Source organism: Lithobates pipiens, unplaced genomic scaffold (genome assembly GCF_037356315.1).
Source record: "Lithobates pipiens isolate NorthernLeopardFrog02 unplaced genomic scaffold, aLitPip1_a1.2 Scaffold_19, whole genome shotgun sequence".
Lineage (NCBI taxonomy): Eukaryota > Metazoa > Chordata > Amphibia > Anura > Ranidae > Lithobates > Lithobates pipiens.
Window position 1 is genome coordinate 180477718 of NW_027507764.1, and position 21813 is coordinate 180499530.

General features: G+C 41.1%; 1 protein-coding gene across 2 annotated transcripts in view; it reads right to left on the reverse strand.

Annotated features, from left to right (window-relative positions):
- Positions 1 to 21813, reverse strand: part of TMEM108 (transmembrane protein 108) — a 269761-nt gene that overhangs the window by 78848 nt on the left and 169100 nt on the right. The window lies entirely within an intron of this gene.

The window sequence follows — 21813 nt, forward strand, 5'->3', positions numbered from 1 at the left end:
ATAATCTTTTTTAATTGTGCAGGGTTGCAGTCTAGATATTGAACACCAGAACAGATGGTATGCGTGACCCAGCGGGCCCGCAAAATATGTGAATCATCATGTGGTTAATTAGTGAAGATGACATTAGGAAATCATTGTTGTATTACACTGGCAAAATTAGTTGACATTAATGCTGGCAGTGCTGCCAAATATGCTTGAAGGAAAATGTTTTGATAGTATATGTTTTCTTTCTTACCATCTGTAGAACACTTTACTACTGTGTTCATCAATACCAATGATCTTATCCAAAAACAGGTTTTTTGGAATAGTTCCCATAAGAAAGACTGGGTCTACAGAGTAACCGAAAATAGTGTTTTTTCTTCTTTAACGCTCTAAATGAAGTTGCTGTTGTGCTGTGGATAAGGTCTGCACTGTACACAAAGAAGAACCTTGACAACTACGCTGATCCACTATTCTGTTTCTACAAGTGCCCATGTAATATTCTTTTGATACATTCATGATTAAATGTCAAGTGCCTAGGATAGAAAAAGCACATAAGAGAGATACACTATGTTGTCAAAAGTATTAGGACATCGGCCTTTACACACACATGAACTTTAATTGCATCCCAGTCTTAGTCTGTAAGGTTCAATATTGACTTGGCCCACCCTTTGCAGCTATAACAGCTTCAACTGTTCTGGGAATTATGTCTACAAGGTTTAGAAGTGTGTCTATGGGAATGTTTGACCATTCTTCCAGAAGTGCATTTGTGAGGCCAGGGACTAATGTTGGAGGAGAAAGCCTGGCACGCAGTCTCCGTTCTAATTCATCCCAAATGGGTTCTATTGGGTTGAGGTCAGGACTCTGTGCAGGCCAGTCAAGATCCTCCACCCCAAACTTGCTCATTCATGTCTTTATGGAACTTGCCAGTGAAGTGACTTGCCTCAAGCGATACACACAGATTAAACAAATCCTCCTACATAAGTTGCACCTGTTTATCTGGAGTCTTCTCTTCTCTACATCAGTTCAAACATGTACCGTCACTCTAAGTTACCCTATTCCAATAAATAAAGGGAAGGCTCAACAGAAAGAATTGACCCCTTTTTTTTAAAGTGAGCCACAAATGCATTCCTTGAACTTCCACAAGGGACCCCTTTGACTTCCTCCACTCCAGACCAGGCACAAACCAGGAACTTCAGCTCAGCATAGTTCAGAACAGGACCCACATCAGCTCAACACAAACAACAAGGACAATCCTGCCTTGTGCCTTGTTTCTGCTGAACCTTGATGTCCTTGCTCCTCCCATGAACTCTGTATTTAAGCCATGCCAGTGCACTTCATTTTTGCCAGATTACTGTGGCTCTCCAGCCCATATCTTGCTCTTGTCACTCCTGCTGCCATCCATATCTCCACTACCACTCGTTAACGATTTTTGGCTTGTTCTCCAACTACACTTCTGCTTAATCCAAACCTGTGACCACTTGTTACCAACCTTTGGCTTGTTTCCTAATTACACTTCTGATTGATTCCTACCTGCTATATCAGCTACTGGACCCCAGATTGCTCATCTCCTGGTGGGCCGATCCTGAGGGCCACGACCTGGTACTAACATGCAGCAAAACACCGGGAGTTCTGGTGAACACCAGTTAGTGCTTAAATTCTATACCTCGGGTGAGCCTGGGACATGTGCCAGGGTAACCTGATGTTGCATTCATCCAGCTGATCAGTGAGAGCCCCTCTTAACTACCTTAACTACTGGCCTCTGAGCCTAACCCTTGATCGTGACATTGTTCTATAAATAGATTGTTCTATAAATAGACTGCACCTGCACCTATAAATAGACTGCACCCGCTGCTTGTTTTATAAATAGATTGTACCAACATCAGGGGCGTAACTATAGGGGGTGCAGCAGTCGCGACCGCAACTGGGCCCTGTGCTGCAGGGGGCCCATGCAGCCCCCTCTACATATGGCCGGCAGCAGCATAGGGAGCTAGGGGTACCAGTGCACCATGCACACGGGTGGCTGGAGGTAGAGGGTGACTAGCAGAGTTCCATGCTCGACTATCACACTGGCTGCTCTTTAGTTGTGCATTCCCCGCATGACCTGGGTCCTCGGCTGGCTCCTCAGAGTACCCCTCTCCTGCTCCATGCATTGCCGCTCAGTCTGATGTCTGTTCTCCCCGACCAGAGTCCCGCCCCCCCCCGAGTCCGGCCCACACTGCACTGCATACTTCTCCGGGGTAAACAAACTTTAAGCACACAGATGCAGTGCAGCCCTATGAGAGCCAGCTCCCCGGAGGACACTGCAGGCTTGTCTGCCAGCCCCCCATCTCCCCCGTCATACACAGATGATGAAAGGTCTTTATGGGAGATATGCTGATCACCTGTCCAGCCCACTGGATGGAGCACAGGCCAACATGGATGAGTGCGCGGCCTGCAACTTGGTCATGGTGAGTGAGAGGACCCCATCCCCCACACACCATTACTTATCCCCTCCATCTCCTCCTGGGGTCAGGGGCCCCTTCTCACGTGGGGACAGGGACCCCATCTCCCCTGAGGACAGGGACCCCTTCTCACCTGGGGGCAGTAACTTCATCTGCCCTGGAGAAAAGGACCTCATCTCTTCTGGGGACGGGGACCCCATCCTGCCTAGGGACAATCCCCCAATGGGGCACCTAAAAATAAAAAAAATAATATTAAAAAAAACTACTGATGCCAGTGGTGGAACTACAGGGCTCACAAAGGTCATACCTGTGACCACACCCTGGAGTTCCACCACCGGACTCGGAGGGAAGGGCCCTGGCTGGGGTTCAGGGGGGCCCTTCATGGTTTCTTGCATCGAGGCCCTGAAGGTTCTAGTTACGTCACTGACCAACTTGATCTATAAACTGATTGCAGCTAGCTTGTTCTATAAATAGATTGCAACCAGCTTGTTCTATAAATAGATTTCACCCAGGTTCACTATAAATAGATTGTGCCTGCTTGTTATATTAATAGATTACAACCAGCTTGTTGTATAAATAGTTTTCACTTGCTTGTTCTATAAATAGATTGCATCCAGCTTGTTTAATAGATTGCACCCAGCTTGCATTATAAATTGGTTCTACCTCCCCTGTTTTAAAAGAAACTTTACTGAAGTGTTAAATGGTTAGTTCTCCCTCACCAAAAAACTGCCTATGCCAGGGCACCTGTACATAAAAACGGGCTGTGGAGGGGCTCTCAGCGCTTGCACCCGACAGATCCAGACTGTCAGGGCTGGCTTAGCCCTTCCTTCTCTGAGCTGGCTGCTCAGCTGTCAGCTAATTGCCAGCTCCCTTCTCTCTCCACAGTTACCAGCTGTTCCTTATCCAGCTCGTCTGACCTGCCTACTTAAAGCTGTCCAGCTCACTTCATATCTGCCTTCATCTTGGTCACATCACAAGAAACCATCTCCTGCGGTTCTGTTCAAGACTGGATTGCTGACATCCCTTCTGGCTCCTTATCCTGCTTGCTGATGCTCTACTTGGATCCCTGACTTCTGGCCTGGCTGATTACCTGATCTGGTTATTGAACTCTGGACTGGCTGACTACTCGATCCGGTTACTGGACTCTCGCTATGCATTGACTACGCTTTCTCTATTTACCTTTTTATTTTTATTTAATAAACAAGTGTGATTTAATTGTACTTCTGTCTCGGTCTGATTCATGGTTTCTGACAGACTCTATTGTCAGGATGACGTTGTGCCTGGACTAACTTCTGTGATGTCAGCAGAGAGTGGACTTCAGCCCATTCTATGTTGAAAACAGGTCACAGGAATGCAAAACGAACTGCACTCCTGTGATCCACAGAAGTACAGCCAAATGAGCTTTGGCTGGATGTCTCCTTTAAGACTAAAGCTGTGTAAGGAGCATTGCCAGGGCAACTAGAGACCTAACCCAGAATATAGGACATTTTTGTGAAGGAAGACCACTGTAGCGATTAATTAAAAGAAACCCCATGCAAGGAAATATATGTTGAAAAGTCTGGGGGGACCTGTCTATCCTTCTAAGCTTGTCTGTCACTGATTTGCTTAACCACTTCAGCCCGGGAAGATTTGGCTGCAGAATGACTGGGCCATTTTTTTGCTATTCGGCACTGCGTCGCTTTAACCACTTAAGGACCAGGCCTCTTTTTCAGACTCGGCATTTACATGTTTAAAACTGTTTTTTTTTTGCTAGAGAATTACTTAGAACCCCAAAAATTATATATTGTTTTTTTTCTAACACCCTAAAGAATAAAATGGCAGTCATTGCAATACTTTTTTTCACACCGTATTTGTGCAGCGGTTTTACAAGCACACTTTTTTGAAAAAAAACTCACTTTTTTGAATAAAAAAATAAGACAACAGTAAAATTAGCCCATTTTTTTTATATTGTGAAAGATAATGTTACGCCGAGTAAATTGATACCCAACATGTCACACTTCAAAATTGCGCCCGCCTGTGGAATGGCGTCAAACTTTTACCCTCAAAAATCTCCATAAGCGACATTTAAAAAATTCTACAGGTTGCTTTTTTTGTGTTACAGAGGAAGTCTATGGCTAGAATTATTGTTCTTACTCTACCGATTGCGGTGATACTTCACATGTGTGGTTTGACTACCGTTTTCATATGCGGGCGCTATTCACGTATGTGTTCGCTTCTGCACGCAAGCTCGTCGGGACGGGGTGTTTTAAAAAAAAAAATCTTATTTATTTTACTTGATTTTATTTATGTTTACACTGTTTAAAAAAGAAATGGATCACTTTTATTCTTATTACAAGTAATGTAAACATCCCTTGTAATAGAAAAAAGCATGACAGTTCCTCTTAAATATGAGATCTGGTCCTCAGATCTCATATTTGGACTTACATGCAATAAAAAAAAAAAAAAAGATTTAATAGGAAAAAATGACATTAAAAAAATGTTCCTTTAAGAGGTATGGGCGGAAGTGATGTTTTGACGTCACTTCTGCCCTCCTATGGTATAGAGATGAGTGGGGGCCATCTTAGCCTCACTCGTCTGCATACCCAGCAACAAGAAGGACCCGATCGCCTCCGCCGCTACGGCAGCTCTAGTAAGCGGTGGAGGGCGCAGGTGAGTTGTAGTTAACTGACAATTGTGTGGTCGTGCGATGTTGCACCCTTGTCCCTGGGAGGTGATTCTAACTGAAGGGGAGTGGGCTAACTAGAGGAAGTGACAGATCGTGGTTCCTAGCTAATAGGAACACACAATCTGTCATTCCTCTCAGCACAAAACACAGATTTGTGTGTTTACACACACACTTCCATGTTCTGTCTCTGGTGCTCCCGATCGCTCGTGGCCGGAGGTCATAGCAACCGTCGGCCATGAGCATCGGCACCCCCGCTGTGCAGCGGGCGCATGCGCGTGCCTCTGGTGGTGCACGTGCACCTGCTATTCCAATCCCGCAAGCCAACGTATTGCTACGACAGTTCGCAGAATCGTTCCGACCTGCCGCAAGGCAAGCGGTTAATGTTACTATTTGACCGAAAATGCTGCCACAGGTTTGCATGTTTAAGCCTATAACAAATATATTGAGAATGTATACATATTTCTGAGAATAAGAGTAACTAATTTCCTTTCATGCATCTGAAACATTATCAGAAAGTCGATATTATTTGCCTATTTTTACTATTACTATAACATAGAAGGGTTCTGCCCTTCTCCAATGTTCCTTGCTACACAAAAGTGTTCCTTATAACTTCATATTGTTACCATGGCTACAAGATGGAAAAGATGGTCATTAAACATTATGTTCCCTGAGTCATCGCGTCCAGTAACCATGACAATCTTAACAGCAGGAAAGGATTCAGCTTTACAGACAGCAGCACATGTTGCTCCTGAAATCCAAAGGATAAAATAAAGCAGAACAATATCCAGAGGAGCATCTTGCAAGGTGCAAAGAAGAAAGCAAGGTATATACAACAAAAGAAAAGAAAAGGAAATATTAGATGTAAGCAAGTACTGGGATTCTGCATTTACATAAAGGATGAACCTACAGCTTGAATGCTCCTATATAATGGGAAGACAATTTCATTTTTATTACCCTTACCATTACCCTATTACAACTTGTCTTTTGTGCACTTTTACCCCCTTTCTGCCCAGGCTAATTTGCAGCTTTCAGTGCTGTCGCACTTTGAATGACAATTGCACGGTCATGCAACACTAAACTCAAACATAATTTTTATCATTTTTTTTAGACAGATAGAGCTTTCTTTTGGTGGGATTTAATCACCACTGTGTTTTTTTTATTTTTTGCTTAGTTTCTGTTATAAAATTTTGTAAATAAGTAATTTTACCCCTTCACTGATGTGAACTAATGAGGCTGCACTGATGGGCACTGATGAGGCTGCCCTGATGGGCACTGATGAGGTGGCACTAATGAGAAGGCCATGAATCTGCAGCACTGATGGGCACTAATAGGTGGCCTTGATGGGCACTGATGGCCACTGATAGGCGGTACGGATAGGTGGCAGTGAGTGAGACAACATCATAAGTCATCATACCAGAACGAGACAGCCACTGCCCGCCCATCAACTGACATTACAGCGGGGGGGGGGTTTGGTTAAATAAAAGGCTGGCTTATTGACTTTAAACCATGAACGGTAATTTTCCTAAGATTATTTATAATCTAGTTATTACCAACACACACCTATTTAACAGCAATTGCGCTGTGGCTTTAATGAGTACGTTTTGAGTTATTATTATAGTGTTTACTTTAACCACTTCAGCCCCGGAAAATTTGGCTGCTCAATGGCCAGGCCATTTTTTGCGATACGGCACTGCGTTGCTTTAACTGACAATTGCCCAGTGCTACGTTGTACCCAAACAAAATTGATGTCCTTTCCCCCCCCCCCCACAAATGGAGCTTTTTTTTGGTGGTATTTGATCATTTCTGCGGTTTTTATTTTTTGTGCTATAAACAAAAAAAGACTGACAATTTTGAAAAAAAACACAGTATTTTGTACTTTTTGATATAATATTCAAATTTTTTTAGGCCGATGTGTATTCTTCTACGTATTTTTGGTAATAAAAATCCCAATAAGGGTATATTGATTAGCTAGTTATTGCATCTACAAAATAGGGGAAAGATTTATGGCATTTTTATTATTATTTTTTTTTTTTATTAGTAATGGCGGTGATCAGCAATTTTTATCGGGATTGCAACATTATGGCAGACCGATCGGACACTTTTGACAGATTTTTGGGACCATTGGCATTTAGACAGCGATCAGTGCTATAAATATGCACTGATTACTGTGTAAATGTCATTGGCAGGGAAGGGGTTAACACTAAGGGCCGATCAAGGGGTTTACTGTGTTACCTAGGGAGTGATTCTAACTGTGGGGGGGTGGGACTGCCTGAGTGAAGAGAGCATTGTTCCTACTTAGTATGAACAACAGATCGCCCTCCTCACCCCTGACAGTATGGAGATCTGTCTGTTTACATTGACAGATTTTCATCCTGTCTCTGTGTGGAGTGATCACGATAACCGCCGGGCACGCACATCGGCGCTGGCGGCCTGCATGTGCCCCCTAGTGGTCAAAAGGCGAACCAATTTACAACTACGTCGGTTCACCCAGGGGAGCCAACCTGCTGCAGTATAACTGCGGTGGCTGGTCAGGGAGGGGTTAAAGCATAAAGGCTCATTCACATCCACCTGTATGCATTATGCGTAGTGTAGTGCATATGCATCAGTGAGCATTGTGTTACAACACATTGCACTGTTTCCTTTTTTTTCTAAACTTGATTGAAAGTAAAAAACTTTATCCACTGCGCTGTAACTTTATATATCGCATTGCTACACAGTGCACTGAGATGGTGATATGCATTGTGTTGAGTAAAAATGCAGATATGCAATTGTTTTCTATGTGCCCTTGCATTGAGTCTCTATTGATGAATGCAGAGTAATGCAGCTCAATACACCTGGTGTGAACAACCTCTTATAAAAATAAGTTGTCCTTTCTGCAGCAACCTTTAAACCCCCTGGACAAAACTTTGTTGTCCCCTAGCCACTTCTTTGCAGTCAATCCCCATAGATACCCATGGGGCCATCTCCTGAGCATCTGCTATATTGGGAGGTGGCCCAACAGAAGAAAAAATATGGCTAGATTGTGCAGGTATCACCACTAGATGAAGGGAAGATTTTGTCTGGATGATCTGAAAACTTCTTCATGTAAGTATGCATCTGGAGCTAGGAAGGGGGTGGTAATTTTGGGTCGGAGTACCAAGAAAAAAAAAGGATATATACTGCAATATAGCCACTAGAAGAAGCTGGGAAGGAAGCTTCAGGAGGATGAGCAGGGGATGGCACACAGCCACACAGGCTCATTTTAAGTAAGTCAGCCAACTAATAGAAAAAAATGCAGCGTGTGTATGTAATGAGCATACAGTATATGGCTATCCCATGTACCTATGTAATTATAAGCTACCTATAAAAAACTGAGTTTGTAAAATATTAACACAATACCCGAAAGGTTATTTGTATCATGCTCATCTCATTTGCATGTTTACCCAATAATGTCTTTCCTATAGATTTATTATACAGTGAAACCTTGGTTAATGAGTAACGTGGTTAAGGAGTGTTTTGAAAGACAAGCAACTTTTTTTTTAAATTCTGACTCGGTTTGCCAGTGTTGTCTCGCAAAATAAGTAGAATTCAAGCTAATGGGGTGTGCAGTACTGCATTTGGCCAGAGGTGCGGGGGCGGAAATACTCTGAATCACTCAGGAAATCTCTGAAACACTCTGAAAAACTCTGTTCCGAGTGTTTCCGAGGCTTTCCAAGTTCAGCCGAGCTGTCCCGAGTATTTCCAAGGCTCTCCGACGCCCCACCACCTCTGGCCACATGCGGTATTGCATGCAATAGAAGTCAATGCGGAACAAATTATCTTCTATGTGGAAACTCGCTTTGATATGCGAGTCCTTTAGATTACAAGCATTCTCCTGGAACAGTTTATGCTTGTAATCCAAGGTTCCACTATAAGGTTATCCGACAACACGGTCCTATCGGACATTGTCCATCGGAATATCCGACCATGTGTACAAGGGCTAACAGGGTATAGATATCTCAGGGACGGGGGAGAAGCATAGACAGATTTGCATCGTGAGAGTGATTTGTCGACCTGCGATAGAGGATACCTTGCTGGATGCTCTTTGCCATATAGGGTTAAGGTGGCTACAACTCCAAAAAATATGTGATAATGAGCCTGTTTCGTTGCAATCACGAAAGCAAAGTGGGGATACTGCAGGGTATATATAGTGGATTTTAGTAGGGGTCATATACCACCTAGTATGGAGTTTAACCGCTGTTTCACGAATTGAAAATGACCTCGTGTTTTTGAACATATTAGTCAGCATCTCCTGCCATTCAGAAGGGTCAAATGATAAGCCAGTTTCTTTTTCCCAACTGAGCATTGGTTAAGTTTTGTCTTCTTGTGTAAACTCATTAAGCATGCGATATATACTGGAAATTATACCTTTATCTCTGGGGGAGTGAGAGCACAGGTGTTCAAAACGAGTGCTTTGTATTCGGGAATCAAGGGAGCCTCTAAGTTGATAGAATTGTTTAATTAGTGTGTAATTATATAATTCGGAATGGGGGAAGTCATGATCTGCTTGTAGCTGAGGAAAAGTTTTAAAATGGAGCCCTGTTTTGAAAGCTTGGAATGTGGTTATATCAGCTGTGCTCCATAGGGAAAACTGGGTATTGTCATGAAATGCTAGGGGGAGATCAGGGTCACCTATATAAGAGAGTAGAGGAGAAAGGGGGGAGGCTAAGTGGAATTTCTTTCTGTATAGTGACCGTAGATAAATAGATTGATATACTATTGTGTTTAAAGAGATGAAACAGTTGGGTTTGATAGATTTTGACCATAATAATCCTGAAGGTAAAAAGGGGTGGATAGAGTGAGTCTCAAACTTAAACCATGGAATATTAATTGGAGGGCTGTGCCATTGAGCTGTTTGAGCCAATCTGGCAGATAGGTAATAAAGCAAGAGATATGGGAGGCCTAGGCCTCCGAGGGGTTGAGATCTGTATAGTATGGATTTGTGAAATCTAGGCTTTTTGTGCAGCCAGATGAATTTATTAATATCCCTTTGGATAGAGTCAATGTAAGCTTTGGAGATATAAATGGGGAGGCATCTGAAAAAAAAGTAATTTAGGCAGTATTGCCATCTTGATAGCTGTAACCCTGCCCAGAAATGAGATATGGTATTTGTCCCAAATTAGTAGTAGCGATCTAATGTTTGATACTATTGGGTGGAAGTTTGTTTGAAATAGAGTTCTGAAGTCAGGGGTAAGTTGAATGCCTAGATAGCAAAATGTTTGGGTATTCCAAGTAAAGAAAAAATGGCACTGCAGGGATGATGCTAGGTCGTTCAAAATATTAATTGGCATGGCAGAACATTTAGCTAAATTAACACCAAGGCCTGAAATAGTATAGAAGGAGTCTAGTAAGGTTATTAGGTTGGGTAGTGCTATAATAGGGTTTGTAATAAGCAAAAGTACATCATCTTCGTATGAATGAAGGCTGAATTTGAATTCATCCGGACCTTTATAATAGCCTTTAATGTTTATGTTTTCAATAATGGCATGGGCTAAGAGCTCTATCGCTAGCGCAAAAAGGAGGGGGGATAAAGGACAGCCTTGTCTTGTACCTCTCTGAAGTGGGAAAAATTGGGAATTATTTCCTGGTAATTTTATTCTGGTTTGGGAGTCACTGTATAATGCATGGAAACCATGCAAAAATTTGCCTGATAAACCAAATTTGGGTAATACATGATCCAGGTAAGACCAGCTAACGCTGTCAAATGCCTTGTGAATGTCGAGGCTAAGGAGGAGTGTTTGATTAGAATGTAGATTGGCGTCCTGTATTATATTGGTGACTAGGTGAATATTATCTGTGATTTGTCTTCCTGGGATAAATCCAGTTTGTTCAGGGGAGATTAGGGAGGAGATAACAGAGGCCAATCTATTAGCTAATAATTTACCAAAAATGTTAAGGTCATTATTGATGATGGAAATTGGATGAAAATTTTGGGGGAGGGAATGATCTTTATGGGGTTTAGGGACATATTGGCTAATAGCATTTCTGTGGGAAAGTTGTTTCCTTTTAATATATGGTTATAAAGGGAAGTTAATTTGGGTGACAAAATGTGTGAATTTTTTTTATAATAAGTGGCTGTATACCCATCCAGACCTGGTGTCATGGAGGATTTAAGTGATTTGATGAGCATCATTATTTCTGACTCAGAGCATGGAGCGTTTAATTGCTTGGTCTGTTGTCTTGATAAGGAAGGCAAAGCAAGGCTCGAGAACCAATATTGAGTGGATGGGTCTTTAGTAGGTTGGGGAGCTGCGAATACATTTTTATAATAATCTACAAAGATTTTCATTATATCATCAGGATGCGAGACCAAAGCTCCTGTCGAATTACGGAGTTTATAATTATGGGTTGGTTTGATAGAGTTTGGTTGAGTTTGCGTGATAAACATCGTGGATGCTGAGTTGCTATATAGCATGAATTTAGCTTTTGCCCATCTCAAAGGTTTTTCTGTTTTATCTGATAGCAAAAGGTCTAAAGTTTGTTTCTTGTTAGTTATCTCTTGCAATAGATCAGGAGAAGGGGATTGATTATAACAATTGTATAATTTGTCAATTGTTTTTGTAAGTGATCTGAGCTCTGAAAGTTTGGCTTTATTTTTTTTGGAGGCTATGTTAATGAGGAGACCTCGCATTACTGCATTGTGGGCTGTCCAAAGAGTGCAGGGCTGGGTGTCTGGGAGCTGGTTATCAGTGAAATATTCAACAAGATGTGTTGTGAGAGTGTCTATGGTTGATGAATCCATTAGCAGAGAGTAATTTAGTCTCCAGGTAGAAGTAGTGGGTTTAAGACCTAATCTGGTGACATTAAAAGCTAAGATATGATGGTCCGACCAGGGCAAACATGTATATCCGCTCTAGAGGAATTTGCTAGAACTATAGGAGTACAAAAAATATAATCTAATCGGGCTGAGCTATCGTGAGGATTATAGTAGAAAGTATAGGATCTACAGCCAATATTATGTGCTCGCCAAACATCTAAAAGTTGATGTGTGTTGAGGCTATAAGTGAGAGATTTAGGAAAGGTTTTGGAGGAGGGAGTAATTTTGCTTCTGTCTAGGCTTGGATGTGCAGTGAGATTAAAATCTCCTCCCACTATTAAGTGAGGGGATAGGTACCGGTCTAAAATGGTAAAAAATTGTTGGAAAAATGTTGCTTGTGCTACGTTAGGGGCATAAACAGAGGCTATAGTGGTAGCTCGACCTTGAACTTTATCTTGTAAAATAATAAATCTACTATCTGGATCTCTACATATATGCTCAGGATCAAACAGTAATGAGTTTTTTATGAATATGGCCACTCCACGGGACTTAGTAGTATGGGTAGTAAAATAAAATTGTTTAAAAGATTTATCAAAGTATTGTGGGTGATTGTTAGAGAAATGCAGTAAGAGGATGTCAGCGCCAAGGCTATTGACAGAAAGCTTTCTTACGTTTCTGCAGGAGATTAAAGCCTTGTACATTATGTGATATTATTTTTAGGGCAATTCTGATATTAATAAGAATTTGATAAAGAGATTGTTATGGAGATTGATGATATAAAAGAACCATGGAGTAGCCAAACCCACATTGCATAGGTAGTGAACGAATGACATTTGTCTTGTTCGTAAAAAAATACTTGTCTGAATTATTACATTATATAATGCAATTAAAAGTAAACATACAAAGTGTAACAACATAACTAACTTGCAATTCTTCAAAGAAAATGAAGAAATAGCTCAGAAAAAAAAAAAATAATAATAAAAAAAAAAAAAGGATTGTGAGCTATGGGGTCAGAAGGAAAAAGAAAAAGAACAAAAACAAAGAATTCCTGGTGAACAAAAACAAAAAAAAATTCTTTGGACAATAAAGTCCAATACCAACCAGAGGACTCAAAGAATTCCCGAACCAGGAGGGTGAGAACAACAAAAAGAGTCACCCTGTGATCTAATATGAGTTGGGTTCGGTGGTTGGTAGGGGGGGATGACTGCGGGCGAGGGGAGACTAGCCGACCAGAGGCTTTTACGTGCAGATGAAATGTGGTAAGGTGTGGAAGAGCCGTCCCAAAGTTTATGCTAAACAATATGGGTGATAAGATAGAAGGAGGATGGGCTTTTCTTTGGCTCAAGTCTAGAGTCATAGTAAAAAAGGGTGAGACAATCAAAAATGAAAAAAAAGTCTACTATCGTCTAGACCCAATAACCATCATGAGGATAAACATTATATGTGGGATAAATCAGGCCAGTTTATCAAGGAGGGATTGGCGCAAGCTTCCTTGGTTCCGACGAGATGAGGGTGTGTTCCAAATAGGACTGGGTCCGGGTGTGGGAGGGCGACGGATCAAATTATCTGATTCCAAAAGTCCTAACTTGACTAGTATCTCCTTTCCTTCAGTGGCTTTATAGGCTGTGTATGTAGAGCCGTTGTGGTACAGTAAGCTTAAATGGAAATCCCCATCTGTACTGGATGCGGGCTGATTGAAGCACAGTAGTCACCTCTTTCATTTTACATCTGCGATCTGAAGTGGCTTGAGAGATGTCTGGGTAGATTTGGATTTTAATTCCATCTAGTTCTATAATCGCAGAATTTCTTGCGGAGCGTAAAATGTCTTCTTTAGTCAAAAAGTCTTTCAAACATAGTATAACATCATGCGGTGGTTTATCAGCAGGGGGTTTTGGGCGAAGAGCCCTGTGAATCCTGTTACATACAAACGAGGTGGGTGATGTGGAGGAAATTTTAATGGCCACAGCAGGGAGGTCAGTAACCGATTCAGGTATGCCACGCAATCTAATATTGTTCCTGCGGTTACGGTTGTCGAGGTCCTCGACCTTCGATTGAACCATTTGGAAATTTTCAGCCAGGGATTCATAATCCTTACATAGGTCAGCATGTGCTAGTGCCAGTTCATCATGTTTGGTCTCTAGGATATCAGTGCGGCTGCCTAGATTAGTAATTTCCAGTGATAAAGTGCTTGTTGCTTTATGTAGCTCTGTTGCTTTTGTGAAATATGTAGGGCCCTCACCGTCATCTTGAGCTGGAGTGTTGATCCCTGGGTTTATTTCTGGGGATGAGGCTTCCCGCTGTGTCTTTGGCCATGCCTGCTCTAGGAGTTGTGCGGAGGAGATACGTTGTAAGGGAAGCTTGCGGCTTATTTTTCTTAATTTTTTTGCAGGACAGCATACACCTGGAGTTCCCGCAGGGGTGCCGGTGTATCTGGAGCTTGAATCGGGTGGAATTAGCCCTGCGGGAAGGCAAACAGTCTCCGTTTCGCCGGAGCTTCTTCTATGGATGTCCGCTCTCCATCACGCTTTGCATGCGCCCCCGAATCATTTCCTTTTCTTAAATAAATTGTTAATTTTATTATAATCCCTGCCTTATCCATGGGTACCTTGATAGTCCTAAACTTTCTCTAAACCAGGGGCATGGTTGGTGCAGCCCCAGGTGTTTCTTTCCAATAGTTCACTTCAAAGGTTGATGGTACCCGCCCCCACCCTTAGATCTAACTGATCGAGGCAACCCTCTCTATTTATACTGATATTTGGATGTATAATAAATCTATAGGAAAGACATTATTGGGCAATCATTCAAATGAGATGAGCATGATACAAACAACCATTCAGTATTGTGTTAATATTTTACAAACTCCATTTTTATGGCTAGCTTATAATTACATAAGTACACGGGACAGCCATATACTGTATGCTCATTACATACTAATGCTGCATTTTTTGTACAATTGCTTTTAATCGTGTCCTTTTCTTAAATAAATTGTTACTTTTATTATAATCCCTGCCTTATCCATGGATACCGTTATGGTCCTAACCTTTCTCTAAACCAGGGGCATGCTCGGAGCAGCCCCAGGTGTTTCTTTCCAAATATCTGTATAGATGACCTAGGTCAGAGTGAAATATTTCATCAGCAAGATAATGACAACATGCATCACAATGCCATGAACAGTTACTGTAAAACGTCAAAATAAACCGGATTAAATGGTGTCTGCTAAATATAATATATTTATGTTATTTACTGTATGTATATATTTTTTTATTATTACATGTGATTTACACTTGTAAATGAAGCTACATTACAGAAATTTAACATGAATTGGGTTGCTCGACCGTATTGCTTTGTAATGTTCTGCAGGAGAACATTTGCTGCAACATGAATATTTTTATGTACAGCAGAACATGTTTATAAGTGTAATAACTGCAGCCAAGTCATATAAATACCATCTTCACTATTGCAGGTTGCGTCTAGCTGGCAGGAACAATTTCATATTTGACAAGTCATCTTGCTTTATATATCCCTTTGATTGCTGTTTCCATAGTGATATAAAATCATGCGGGTAGCTTAGTTACCATTGACCACAAGGCATCAGTTTAAAGGAACTTACTGATAGTACAGTAGATAGAAAGCTTTGTCTTCATGCACAGATGCTTCAATTATTTTAACTCCTTTGTGTCTATTTTAGTTAACAATAGCAACCTGAGCGGTTTGCAGGTCACTCATAAGAAAGGTAAAAGGGTACACTGCATTTTCATGGCTCTATTCAAATGTATAAACATTGCATATACAGTGACCAGAAAAAAGGAGCCATTTCAGGTGAAGATTAAATAATGACTCATGAGATAAAATAGAGGTTATTTTATTTTTACCTTTTGTATTAACATTTTGACATGGTAACTTACAGAATCAGCTGCTTTGCCATATGTCCACTGGGACAGGACACTCAATAGCTCCTTCTGCTGGATTGTATCCAGAGACACAGATGGGCTTCAAGCACTTGGCTCAATTTCACTTTTAATTTTACTGCATCACCATAAGATTGTGGAAGCCTGATACACCATGCCAATATAAGACAAGTTCATTGAGTCTCTGGCTACTTTGACACTGGGGCGTTGGGGGCATCGGCAGTAAAGCGCCGCTTTACCGTCATTTTAGCAGCGCTATTTGACTGCTAGCTTTTAATTCCCATTACCAGCTGAAAAAGGGTTAAAACTGCCCGCAAAGCGCTGCTGCAGTTTGGCGGCTCTGCCCATTGATTTTAATGGGCGAGGGAGCTTTAGGAGCGGTGTATACACCACTCCTACAGCGCTGCAAAGATGCTGCTTGCAGGACTTTTTTTACTATCTTGCAAGTGCACCGCTTCAGTGTGAAAGAACGCAGGCTTTCACACTGGAGTGAGAGAAGAGGCTCTTTACAGGTGCTATGCAGACATTATTTTTAAAGCTATAGCACCTGTAAAGCGCCTCCATGTGAAATCAGCGTTTGTGGAGTATGAAGAGGCAGGGTCACCATAACAAAGGTTCTTTTAAGTGTACTTGACCTGCTGTTAGCCAATTTTGGAAACACGTCCTTTAAAGAGGAGCTTCATCCCCCCCAAAAAACTAAAAGTCAGCAGCTACAAATACTGTAGCTGCTGACTTTTAATATTAGGGCACTAAACCTATCCAGGCATCCAGCAGTGTCCTCACCTCAGCCAATTCTTTAATAAGCTATCGGGTGCTAGCGCTGCTGTCTTGACTAAAGGAAACCGATCGACGGGTACCTGTCAAAACCTGGAGTGCCCCCCCTCTCCCCTATACAATCAACCAACTTCATTGGTCACTAGCCACGTGTAACCCTGACTCTCTTGGTACGTTATTATTATTTGGCAATAGCCTAATCTGTACTAGTTGATGAATGTAGACAGATTCACATTTCCCTGGGAGCAATTTTTAAAATTCCTCCATTACTGCACTGGAAAACATAGATTATAAGAAAAACCTCATGCAAATAACTGTGGGAAAATGAGCAGCCACCATCCATAGGATTTGGGGACAGTGGAAAGTTTGAGAAGGGAAGAGTTTTTCCCTTGGTGGAAACTAGTGTGTATCGACTTCTGTGTACAGTACATTAACCCTGAACTGGTCTAGATGTCAATTAGACTGAAGCCTTACATTGTCACATTAAGGTTTCCCAATGACTGTCCACAGGTTTATCACATACAAACTGGTCTTACAACTTGGAAAATTTGGTTTGCAGGTTGTGTACAGGTCCATTAAGGCCAAGGACATTCCACAATAGAAAAGTTGGCTTTCCAAATAAATAAACAAGTTGTACACAAATCCTATAGTCCAACCGAGATTGTATTATTCTGGGCAATGGGAAAGATCAACAAATTGAAGAAACAGGGTATATGGAACCATTGACTAAGTTTCTGCGTATACAGGTGGCCATTGTTCTCAAGCTTGAGAATTCTGTGAGAACTTTAACTAAAAGGACATTGGGAAAAAGCTTCTATAGATGAAAACAGGGACCCTCTATATTCCAATGTCATGAAGACAAGATGATTCAAACCTCTTTGATTTTAATACGAATGTATCTTTAAAAATATGCAGACACTTTTCAATGTATATAGATCCATATATAAAACTCTGCCATGATTATTATTATATTGATAGGTGATTGCAACCTTTAGAGTAAGAAAGATGTGAATTTCATCATTTGATAAGATGAAATCATTGACACAGTTGGGGCTCATTTCTTTTTGGTAAAAGGGTAAGCAATATCACTGTTTATATATATATATATATATATATATATATATATATATATATATATATATATATATATATATATATATATATATATATATACACACATTTAAATGCTGCTATGGCCAAAAGACTAAATTTTACAAATTAAAAGGCTGCAGATCAATGGGATTTTGTTCCTCTCGGGTAAAATAACATAGTTCAATCTGTTTAGGAAAAGATTAATTTAATATATAAGGAATACATTTAGACTTCCCCTGATAATTATTTTTGTCCCAAGGTACCATCTAGTGGTCAGGTCAGTTATTAATTGATTACACAAAACATTAATCAATAATCTGGCGGCCAATGAGAAATATGGTTACACCTACTGGGTGGTTTTTATGAGTTGTATTATTTGCAACTAAATAAATGGCAGGTAGACAGGGAAGACACGCACGATCATCACCACAGACCTCATCATCAAGAGCATCATTACACACCCATCATCAATGGCAGAGGCTAATCATCTGACCACAATATAGATAGATACCATTTTGGGAAGACAATTCCACCCATTGATTCACAGCCATTTTTTGAAGGTCTGGTATGCTGCCATTTTAAAGCTTAATTTGCAGGTTAAAATTTGTTTCCATTTTCCTTTTGATTGATTCTGTTTGCAATATTATGTGTGGGTCAATTCGGTATCCCCTTCTGATCTTCTAACATTTCATAATTTGATTATTATATTTTGCAATATTGGCGTAATTTACAGATAGACAACACCCTTTGATGTGGCTGCAGTGGACTACAGGATATAGTTAGTCCAAGGCAGATTATTGTCTGCCAAATTTAATAAAACCTGTTAGGATATCTATGAGGGGGAATATTTGTTTGGTTTAATAGTGTACCGATGTGGTAATGTATAATTTGGAACTTCATTTCAAAAATCTTAGTGTCTGTTTATATCCCAAGCTGACTATTATTTAAGGTGTTTTTAAAGTGACTTCTGTAAAATAAATTTTATTTTTATGGTCCTCAGTCCATACTCAGTCTATTGTGTCAAAGAATTTCTGCATTGGCAAAGAATCTTGGGAATAATTAGTCGGCTTAATTATTTTTGATAAATCTTTTTTGTTGTATTGTAGTAACTATTGTGCATCAATTGATTAACAACTTGCCGACCAGCCGCCGTCATTGTACTGTGGCAGGTCCGCTCGTTCCCACGAATCGCCGTCATTGTACATTGGCTTGGGAATACTATTGCGTTGGCATGCGTGCATGCCCACTGGCCAGTGGGGGAACCAATCAGCGGGTGGGGCAGACTCGATGTGCGCTGGCCACCCACGATCGTTCCCCGCAGGGACAGAATGGGGATCTGCCTGTGTAAACAAGGAAAATCTCGATTCTGACAGGGGAGATTACACAGATCCTGTCTTTCTGCTATGCAGGAAGATGGATCTGTGTGTTTCCCCAGACAGCCCATCCCCCATACAGTTAGAAAACACCTGCAGGAAACACATTTAACCCCCTGATTGCCCCTGATGTTAACCCCTTCCCCACCATTACTTGTAAAAAAAAAAAAATTATAAAAATGCCATAAATTTATTCCCTATTTTGTAAACGCTATAAATTTGTGTAAACCAATCAATATATGCTTATTGTGTTTTTTTTTTTTTTTTACCAAAAATATGTAGAAGTATATACATTGGCCTAAACTGTGGAAGACTTTTTTTTGGGATATTTATTATAGAAAAAGTCAAAAATATTGCTTTTTTTCCAAATTGTCGCCCTTTTTTTTGTTTATAGCGCAAAAAATAAAAACAGCAGAGGTGATCAGATACCACCAAAAGAAAGTTCTATTTGTGGGGAAAAAAAGACATATATTTTGTTTGGGTACGACGTCACACATCCGCACAAATAAAGCGACACAGGGCCATATAACAAAAAATGGCCTGGTCCTTAAGTGGTTAAACAATTGATATAGCTGACTGAAATAATTGTTCAACATCCCTGACAGGTTTTCTGGGATAAAGCACACTTCTATCAGAACAGACAAAGTGGAAAAGGTGGGCATACACAACATCAAGGTGAAGCAGACTGAAACCTTTTCAAGATCTTGAAAGACCATCTTATGTACTGAGTTCCTCCTTCCAACTACTCTGGTCATCTGTAGCCCTAGGGGTCAAAGCAAGCACTTTACGCACAGCACAACTCTGACTATCAAGCTGTTTTAGGGTAATTTAGAGTAGTCATGCTGCAGATATATGAATCATATGTTAATAATCCACTGTCAGTCATTCATACGCCTATTCATTTTTGTTAGACAGGAAAGCAAAGGCATGCAAAGTTTATGCCATGTTAGTTATGGTAACTCATGGTCATAAGCTGAAAATAGCTGAGCTAGGTCCATATCATGAAATGGTAGAGTGACTCCAGCGCTCATCTATGCATCATGAAGCACAATCTGCACACAGGTGCGGGATCAGAGATTTCTTCCCAACTGACATAAAACATCTTCAGACAATAAAAAAGCTGAGCTCGCCCTTTCCAGATTTTCTATACTAAGCAGCTGACATTTAATATCTCACAAATCTGCTGTCTTTAATGTTGCTTAATGTGTAAGTAAAATGTGAAATAAAATATGTCAAGTAACCAAAAGAACAGCAATCTCACCTAAATGCAGATGCCTTAGACAAGCAGGCAATTCTCTCTATGCTGCTACTGTCTTAGATCTCAGTGTAGAATCCCTACGGGCAATGGTAAATGACAAACATCTGCCATGTTTCACTGCTACAGAGCTCGCTGAACACATATTCCACTACATACAGAAAGTAGTTCATTCATTGTTTGACCTTGACAAAATGTTGCCCTATTGGCGCTACGCTCCTGTATCAGGTATTAGCTATACCTACTGTAGCGCTGGCTCCTGATGAGCAGGCGCTATATGTTTTTCAAAGTTAATTTTCCTGAAACCAGAGTTGGGTTTTGGAGCTAATTTTCTAAATTTCTGGTTTCAGTACCAGTCTAGATGGGTTGCACTGGGTTCTTTTTGACCGCAGGTGTCACTGTCACTGCCGGCAAGAGTAAGAATGCAGTTTAGCTGGGTGTATTGAATGCCACTGTCCTCTCGGAACCAGCCCAGTGGGAGGTGGTTAAGCTACTGACATCACGTGCTTTGTTGTTCTGTTAGGGAGAATATTTTCTGCCTGCTCGGTTCCCCATTGCCCTCCTGGCCTGGGGTGCGGAACCATGCATTTAGAGTCTCGGGGCTGGCTAGCCCGAGGCAACGCAACTGCAGGGACAGGCCTAAATGGATTTCGGGGCCTATTGATCCAAAGGTGGTCCGGTGCCGTCTCATCCAATGGAGAGGCCCAGCAACTGGAGAAACCCCAGGGGAGGACTCTTCAGGAGAAGGCCTTGCACAAGGCTGGCTTCTCTGAAGCAGCCTGGAGGCTTAGTTGAAGGACACTACATGGATCTACACTCATACGGTATCGCCAGATCACCTGAGAGATACTGGTACCATATCATAGCTCTCTAAATTTGTCTATGTCCCTCAGTAACGATCAAGTCTGTGGCAGAGACTTTCTCAAATATCCTACGCTCAAGTCTGTGGCAGAGACTTTACTTAACACCCTATCGGCTGCTAAGCCTAGTGAGGGTAAGTCTATCCGTGGGTTGTAAAATCCAGTTGTGAAACGGTTACTATTCTCTGGATTTTTTCTATAAGAGACTTTCCATTTTCATTTTTGCAGTCAAGAAGGTAACAGTAAGCCCAATAAAACCAGCACCTCCTTCGGGGGTCAATGCTACACTACAGTAATTGGAGGGCTTAACCCAATGATTACTTTAGCTGCAGAAACACAAAAGCACACTCATTAAAGTACCGGTATATTGCTATGTGCCGCTTTGAGATACTAAGCACATAAAAAATTGTTGTGGCACACATGTTGAGAATCTGTATTGCATGACTGTCAATTAATCCATCCCATTTATTTTATTATTTACCCAGAAGTGTCAAATACTAAAGATTCTACCTGTGGATCACGCTCTGTAAAAGAGCAAAAAGTCATGCAGCAGAAATTCTGATGGTAAGTTTAATACATGTACTATATCATGCTGGGTTTGTTTTAACTTGCTTAATATAGCAACATGGTCTCTGGTGGGAGTCAGGAACATGTTGATCGTAGCCATCTGATAGATGGCAACCCTTTC